This window comes from Lygodium microphyllum, chromosome 23, assembly GCF_053477565.2.
Source record: "Lygodium microphyllum isolate KBCC chromosome 23, Lygodium_microphyllum_v1.1.10, whole genome shotgun sequence".
In the NCBI taxonomy this organism is placed as follows: domain Eukaryota; kingdom Viridiplantae; phylum Streptophyta; class Polypodiopsida; order Schizaeales; family Lygodiaceae; genus Lygodium; species Lygodium microphyllum.
Genome location: NC_141157.1, coordinates 70,251,041 through 70,259,505, shown reverse-complemented (window position 1 = coordinate 70,259,505; position 8,465 = coordinate 70,251,041).

The following is an 8,465-nucleotide window of genomic DNA, read 5'->3' as shown; positions in this document are numbered from 1 at the left end:
ACTGTAGTTGATGAAGGACCAGATGATAGGAAAGAAATAGAGACTTCAATAGACAAGTTACATTCTTACATGGAGAAACATGAAGGTATTATCTTTTTTCTTTGTTTGAGTTTATATATGTAGTTATTTCTATTGAAAAATAGGCTGTGCATTAGATGAGGCTTTTTAATATCAAACTCGTTATATAATATAAATCTAGTTTTCATGTAGATTGGGATTTTGAGGTCATTGAAGCTATGTTCATGACTTCAAAGGCAAAAGCTTTGCTCGTGTAAGGTGCAAGTATAATGACACATGGCTACATTTTTGTCCATCAAGGTCAGATCTATATACAATTTTGATAGAACATACAAAATCAATATTGCACACAAAGGCATTTTTGAAGGAGGAGGAAAAATCCAAGCCATTACTCATAGGATTGCCTGGATGTCCTCGAAAGGATAAAGTGCATGATCCAAAACAAACATCTCTTAGAAAGTTCATGGTCTTTAAAAATGATGGAAATTCAACTTAGGGTGATCCATTGGCCTCATCTCTAAATGACCATGAAGATGATGAAAATTCATTACTAAGTTTAAACTTGTTATGTTGGGGTTTATGGAGTCACATAGTTGAGGTGAGCAAGAAGAGCATCAACGTGAAATCTTTATTAGATTATCTATGTAGTGGAAAATTTTGGTTTTTAGAGCCTGTTACCAGGGAAAATTTAAATTATGGAAATACATGCTTTCAAATAGATGGTTACTTTCGTCACATTGATTGTCCACATATTTCAAATAGTGGGCAACCATTCACAAAATTCTCTTGTGCTCCTTCCAAAGGTATATCTAAGATTTCTAACTTTAGGATGAGAGTATATAGGGAGAAGTTAGCCCAAGAGAAGAGAGGGAACAAGGGAACTAGTTCTAATAGAAGATTAGATTATCTCACTAGACAGGAGCTCAGACAGACAACACTTGTTGCCAAAAAGCATATAAGAGAACTCACTTTTAAACTGTGCAAGCATAAGCTTTGGCTTGTAGCTCTTTCAATGAAAATAAGGAGTTTACATGAAGCCAACATGGAGTCTCTTAATCGAAGAGATATAAAGAGATTGTGTAACAATATAATAGAAGCCCATAGATTGGGAAATTTTGGTGGAAAACCTACTCTATGGGACTTCTTGCAAGACATAGCTACAAATATGTTAGGATCAAAGGGAGGCCAACAATATAGTGCAAACATCAAAGCTTTGTTTGAGGTTGCAAAGATGTGAGGTGGACCAAGGTTGCATGATTTCCTCATTATTAACCTCAATGGCCCTTCACTATCAATGACAAAGAGAGCCCATAGACAAGCCTTCCACTTCATACCTAGTATAAATGGATATATTTTTTACACCACTGCTGAAATATATTAGGAGGAAGAAAAACATTGCATTGCAGGAAAGATTCCCTTTATTTTGGTGGATGATGAGACTACCATAAAGAAGCGAATAAGGTAAACATACTGCAAAATTTGTTTTTTGGGATTGTAAAAAATATTCTCGATCAACTTTTAAATTTTATGACATTTGTTGTTTTGATTGTAGGTGGAACCCTAATGATGATATACTTTTTTTATTTGATGGATACAAGTCTTTAGACCATGTGCGAGACTTCATGCATGATTAAAGATGGAGAAGGAAAAGAAGCCTATGATGTAATTGTTGATGATTTTGAGACTCGCAGCATTGGTGGTTATGCAAGAGTCTTTGTTGCAAATCCACTTCATGAAGCACTTTCACACTTAGATGTGTGGCTGCTCATTGCATATGCAATCGATTTGATGCAAGTTTTGTCCAACGAAAATGGAGTGAAATCTCAACATTGTGGGATGAGAAGCTTGCCTTGATGATAGGTCCTATTATTGGACATGCATCAGATGGAGATAGTCAATGAAGAAAACTAATGTTAGCTGATTACGTTGACAAACATGGCACTAGATACAAGATTGAATGGGATGGATGGCCTCTCTCAACCAAATTATCAAATGGAGAGTTTTTGGGTCTACATGATCAAGATTTTATACATAATAGAAAAAAGCTTGTCAATATTCTTGACAAACCAAAGCATCAATTGGCTTTTGCTGATGTTTGGGTTACCTTGAATCATGTTGCCATTGTTTATGAATCTTTTTTAGTTTACAAGCATATGTTCAAGGAAGCCGATATTAGGCGAGATGATTTAGTCAAAATTGGGTGCAGTGCAAAGAATGTGTAGTAGGCAAGTCTAATGGTGTTTGGGGGAGCTAGCAAATAATGGAAAACATAGAAAAGAGAGGAGCATGGTGGGAACACAAGCTTGCCTTGAAATTGTAGAGAACTACATTGATATTTTCTTGTCTCCACACTTCAGCTTGGTGGAGAGAGTCCATTTAGCAACAAAAGTGGATTTTTTTTTTCAAGTTTGGAGATCTTGGATTATAAAACATGCATCATGGACATTGTCAAAAAAATTTATTCGTAAGGAGGCATTCCTAGATGTATAACTCTCATGCCACTTTGTTGTACTGCTCATTGTTACAATGTTGGATCTAGATCATGGGAGAAGCTATGGTGGATAGAAGATGAAGGTTAGATTCATGTTGACATAGACAATGAGTAGAAAACTTTTACACAAGTGAATTAGGTTCTAAGATGGAAGCTTGGACTCATAAACACAATCTTGTGTAGTGGACTGACAATGGCACTAACTGAAAGAGGAAAGCATCATGATATATCGCATTAAAAAGGAGAGCAAGTACAATGCTTTATAGGAATAGACTAGGCTGTACTTTCCACCACTATGCATATAGGATTCTGCATCCTAAGCCCACATTGCTCCATACAAAGAGGCTAAGCTGGGTGTGATTGCCAATATCTCAACACCCCTCCTCCATCACAACCAAAAAAGTACGAAGTGTATAGAGACTTTAGTGATCAACCACCTGTAAAGTGTGGGCACAACACAAACATGGTAAACACTAGAGGCTGTTACAGAAAAGTCTAAGTGTGGGTGCCAAAGATATGGTGGACATCTAGAGGTTGTAATAGGGGCCTCACAAAGTGTACAGAGGCTGTAGTACAAGGTTACATGAGGAGTTTACAAGCTTATGTCAGAAGCATTAGGGCTAGGCAATACAAGGTTTAAAAAGTCTATCAGAATAGAAGGATTGATAAGGCTTATCCTTCTCTTGCTGTGGATTTTTTCTTCTTCTTCTTCTTCTACTTTTGCTCAATGGTCCTCTTCTTCTTTAACAACAACTAGATAGGCCTTTTGAGACCTCTTCCCTGGCATGATAAAATTTCTCCATGTGCCCAATCTTTTTGTAGAAGTCACATACTAGCTGATCTTTCTTGCCCTTGTACATGGTACCTACATATAACATTTGTTCATCTTTAGAGGTGCTTGGTTCTTCTTTGATTTTATCTTCTTTTCTTCTTCTAGTAGGGAGGCCTTAATGTCAACTAGTTTAGGACTAGGCATGTTGATCAATGTAGTTGACACATTATTATAGTTAGGAGGCAAGCTTTTTAACAACACACCAATACAAATATATTTATCCATCTTGAGATCATTTCCTACAAGCTGCGTTAAGAGACTTTCCATGTAGTTTAAATGAGCTACAAGAGATGTGTTTGATTTCATGTCTAGCTTGAAAAATTCAATCAGTAATCCATACTTAGATGACTTTGATTGTGCACCAAACAAAGTATCTAATCTCTTTCATGTATCATTAGAGGTTTCACAAGTATCCACATGGTGGATGTAGCTGTTATCCAATTCGAGCTTGATGATGGCATGTGCTTTTTCATCATTATTTTGCCAAGTAGCTACAAGGTTCGCATCTCGAGGCTTCTTCTTTTTGCCATTTGTAATGTCCCAAAGACCCTTCTTCATCAGGATGAGATTGATGCAGGTTTGCCAGCAGGTGTGGAACCCGACCCATTTGAACTGAACTATTGAAAATTCTTGCCCATGCTGGAGCACCAAATCAACACCAAACACTCTTAGATTTGAGCAATAGAAGATTTAATTGTGTCAAGGGACTTAAGGAATGTAGTGTCAAATAACACTTGATAAGTATCAATAGATGCTATGCTTTCAAGCACTTGATGTTGAGAGTTTGATGCTTGGATTTGATGGGAAATGCTTTCTGGAAACTTCAATTCTCAATGGATTAGAGTGGTAGAGGTTTGTTTTAAGTGGTAAGAGAGAGAAAATGAAGTAAAGATGAAGCTTCAAGTGGGTTGGATATGGAGTTTTAGGGTTTGCATGATAGGGGCCTTGTTTTTCTCTCCGTGTGTGCTCTATGATCAATCATATCTAGAAAATTTTTTATGGAAATGAAGATTATCTAATGGGCTTCCAAAGCCTTATGATCATGGTGTGTTACATCGTGCTATGTAGAGAGAGATCAGAGCATACGATTAGCACAGGCGCAGTTCTAAATAGCGTGATGAAATTTCAGCATATGATGGCCAATGTTGTACTCTAAGGTGCCAAGATATAGCAACTTGAGCAAACGAATAAGTCCTCAGAAGGAAGCACTGAGAAATAATGTCTGTAGAGTGAGATATGAAGGCTCCAAGTGAACACGCCACATGCTGGCTATGGTTGCCAAACAGTGGGTATGAGATTTAGGTGAAGAATGGGAGTCATACACTCAAACTAACCTGGACTGAGATAAAGAGGAGCTGAGAGGAGTGAAAGGAGAGCTGGGCCATGATCAACTAAGCTTTGATACCATGTTACAATGTCAGATCTAGAGCATGGCAGAAGCTATGGTGGATAGAAGATGAAGGTTAGATTCATGTTGACATAGACAATGAGTAGACAACTTTTACACAAGTGAATTAGGTTCCAAGATGGAAGCTTGGACTCATAAAAACAATCTTGTGTAGTGGACTGACAATGACACTAATTGAAAGAGGAAAGCATCATGATATATTGCATTAAGAAAAAGGAGAGCAAGTACAATGATTTATAGAAATAGACTAGACTATACTTTCCACCATTGTGCATATGGGTTTCTGCATCCTAAGCCCACACTCCTCCATACAAAGAGGCTAATCTGGGTGTGATTGCCAATATCTCAATACTCATAAAATATTTATAGACTTTCATTCAAATAAGATGCTTCCAATACATTTGATTGAAGTTGATGCACTTGAAGTCTTCTTCCACAATGTTGGGAGCATGGTTGGGCAAGAGTGCACTTATGATTTGATGGACATGCTACATTGTATAGGGATCTTGAATAGGCTTTCATATTTTGAGTGCAAGGAGAATAGTGTGAAATTTACATGAGACCATAAGAAAAAGGAGCATGTATGGAGAGAGTTGAATCTCAAGGAGACTGTAATATGTTTGTCTATCGTCGGCGACTGTCTAGGCACGTTTTTAGTGGTCCATCAAGAGATGAATCAAAGCAAAGTCACATGGCACTCCCATGGAATGTTACAGGGCTTGTCACCTAGGGTTTCTCGAGTCTGCCTCGCAGTGAAAGGTTCACGGTCGAACCCACTGGGATCGACCTGAAATTTGGGTTCCTAGTGGTCAAGGTCTCCTGACAGCATTCTAGCGTTGGGTCCTTGACATCCTACTTTACGTAGAGATACCTAAGCTGAAGCAAATCCATGCCGGAATTGATTCAAAGAGAATGGGAAACAAGAGCGATGCGTCGCTTAACCTCTCTACCCATAGGGCATTATCCCATTCCGATCCCCTAAAATGGTATGAATTGGGGTTCTAACCAACAATTACTAAGGGTCGGCAGTAAAACCTTGGGAGAAGCCTCCCAATTCTTAAGGAGGACCACCCTGCCGTAGGACAGATCTATTGGGGGTTCCACCCATCCGCTTCCCTCAATAGGCGTTCTTCAGTTATTTAATTAGGTCCTATCACATTTATGTGTGACATTTAAAAGTAGCTTCCTTAATTAAGCCTTTTAGGAAATAAGGTTTGTTTTTGCATAATTTACAGCACTAAAACAAAAATAGAGCAAGCAGTCCTTTTGATAAACAAGTTTCTTAACTTATCTTCAAGTTAATCTTGGTCTCAAGTCCATATAAGAGAAATTATATATCCCTTCTGCCCTACAGAAGTACTCGGTTCCCAAATCACATGGCACTATAATTTCCATCCTTTATCTAGAATAGGATCTTCCAACGCCATAGACATTGGGGCCACGGGTCTCCAACTCCATTCTGGACTTGGCAAGGGGTTTTCAGAGCTCCACCTGACCCACAAGTGACCTAGGAATGAAACACCATTTCTGGTTGGCCTTTTCACCACTTGACCTTCAACCCGTGAATCAAGCATTGCCCTTTTTAGGTTAATTCGCAATGCAATCTTGGAGATGATCCACCCATGCAAAATATCATTTCCTTAATTAAATCATTTAAGAGCCAAGCACAGTCAAGGTAGTCAACCTAATATCATCTTCCAAGAAATCATTCCATTATTCCCATGGCAACTTGTCATCACAGACTCCTACCATGCATTTACCATCAATCACAAGCACTTGGAATAATCATCCAAATGACAATTCAACAATTAGCTGAATGCAAAAGCATTTAGGATGTTGTTTGATCAACCAACAAAACCAATTGTATTTTCAAACAATGCAAGAATAGATATGATAACATTTCCATCCACATATTTGCTCTCCCCCTTGGGATCTAAGAGCGATATTATGCAAAATTTTTCTTAACACTTTCTTCCTTTGGCTAAGGCATATGTTAAGGTCTTATACAACTGTGTAAAATATAAGTCCAATTGATCACTTACATTGATCGACAACCCAACATTCTTTCCAACAAGTATAACAGTATCGACCTTTCCTTTGGCTTAGGGTTTCCTATTCCTTGAGCTATCTACTTGCCTTTGAGGCCTAGAGTTGTTGTTTGAATCTAGCCCAACCCCGAATAGGATTGATAAACATAGTAGCTATAGAATGGATCTCAAGGCATCTTAGTTTTAATCCTTATGTTCATTGTTTGTGCGTGACTACGCACATCCAGATCCCGATGAACTAATAATTTGTGATATTAGCAAGAGCTTGGGCAAAGGTTTTAGAGTTTCAAGAATGAATTTCTTTTAGACTAGGCTACTTGCCAGGAAATCCATCAGGCATACAAGCTGCAACATATACCTTCAAAGTGATGAAAACACACCTACTATTGCAAGGCGGGAAGACAATAATGATTGAAGCCTTATATGCTATTTATGACTTTATCACATGGCATCTAAATGCAATTAACTTCTTCTTATACATGCATTTGAGAACTCAATCCTTCGAATAATTGAGACAAAGTTTATCTTTTTGAATGAACTATTCTCACATGGAATAGTTCAAGACCTAAGGTATCACATGCGGGAATCAAGCAAGAATCTGTCAATTTGGAGATTTATTACTCATGACCGTTACCATAGTTGGATTGATAGTGATGCCCTCACTTGAAGCTTTGTTGCTCGATGAGCGATTGCCATCCATGCGCAACATTTTCCACTTGGGGCAATCCTCCATCTTCTTCTCTTTTAGACGTAATTTGCACAAGACTTGGGTGGCCTTTTACTTAAGTAGCAGGGGCCAATTGAGGAGGAAATCAAGATTGCAAGTGGAGGATAATCTTGTGGGAAAGGGGAGAAGAATAAGTACGTGTGGCTACCCTCTAAGGAGGGAAAAAGGAGAACCTTCTAGAAGGTTCTTCCCTCTCTCTCTCTCTCTTTCTTTGTGCCCGTGTAGCATCGAGGTACCTTCCCCTTTTGCCATGGGGGGGGGGGGGGGGGGGATTTTATAGGCAGATTGGTGGGGAGGAAGTGAAGTCGTGCATGGTGGCGGGAGTTTTGGGGCCTCCCAACTGCTGCAAACTGCTGGCCAAAAGGCTAGGTGGAGGCGTTTGGTGTGGCCTCCCGCTCGACTCATCTTCATCATCGTCATCTCCCTCGTCATCATTGCCTTTTTCAATGTCATCCTCTTCCTCCTCCACGTCGTCTTCTTCCTCCCCCCATTGATGTCATCCACTTCATCCACATTGTTGCCATCTATCTCTTCCTCCCCCTACCACCTGATGGGCAACGACAAGGGGGAGGATTAAAAAATTTTCAATTACTTTTAATGAAAATTAGGGGGGAGGATTCCTATGTGAGCAGGGATATTAGATCCTCTCCCCCTTAAAGAAATCGAGATGTCCTCATCTCGGAAGAACTGGGGATTTCATTTTGGAACCTGTCAAGTAGGACCCATCACACATTCCTTGCAACACTCTAACCACTCATAACCATGTGGTCTTTTGAAAAAAAAACTTATTGTATGTCATATATCAAAGTTTGGATTACAAGAGAAAAGTCTATTGTAGTTACATCTCATGAATATCTTCTAGGTTGTTCCTAGGTATCTGATAATTTCTTGGCAGGTTCTCAATCACTGAAGCTTGTACAACTTCATTCCTTATAAGTTCA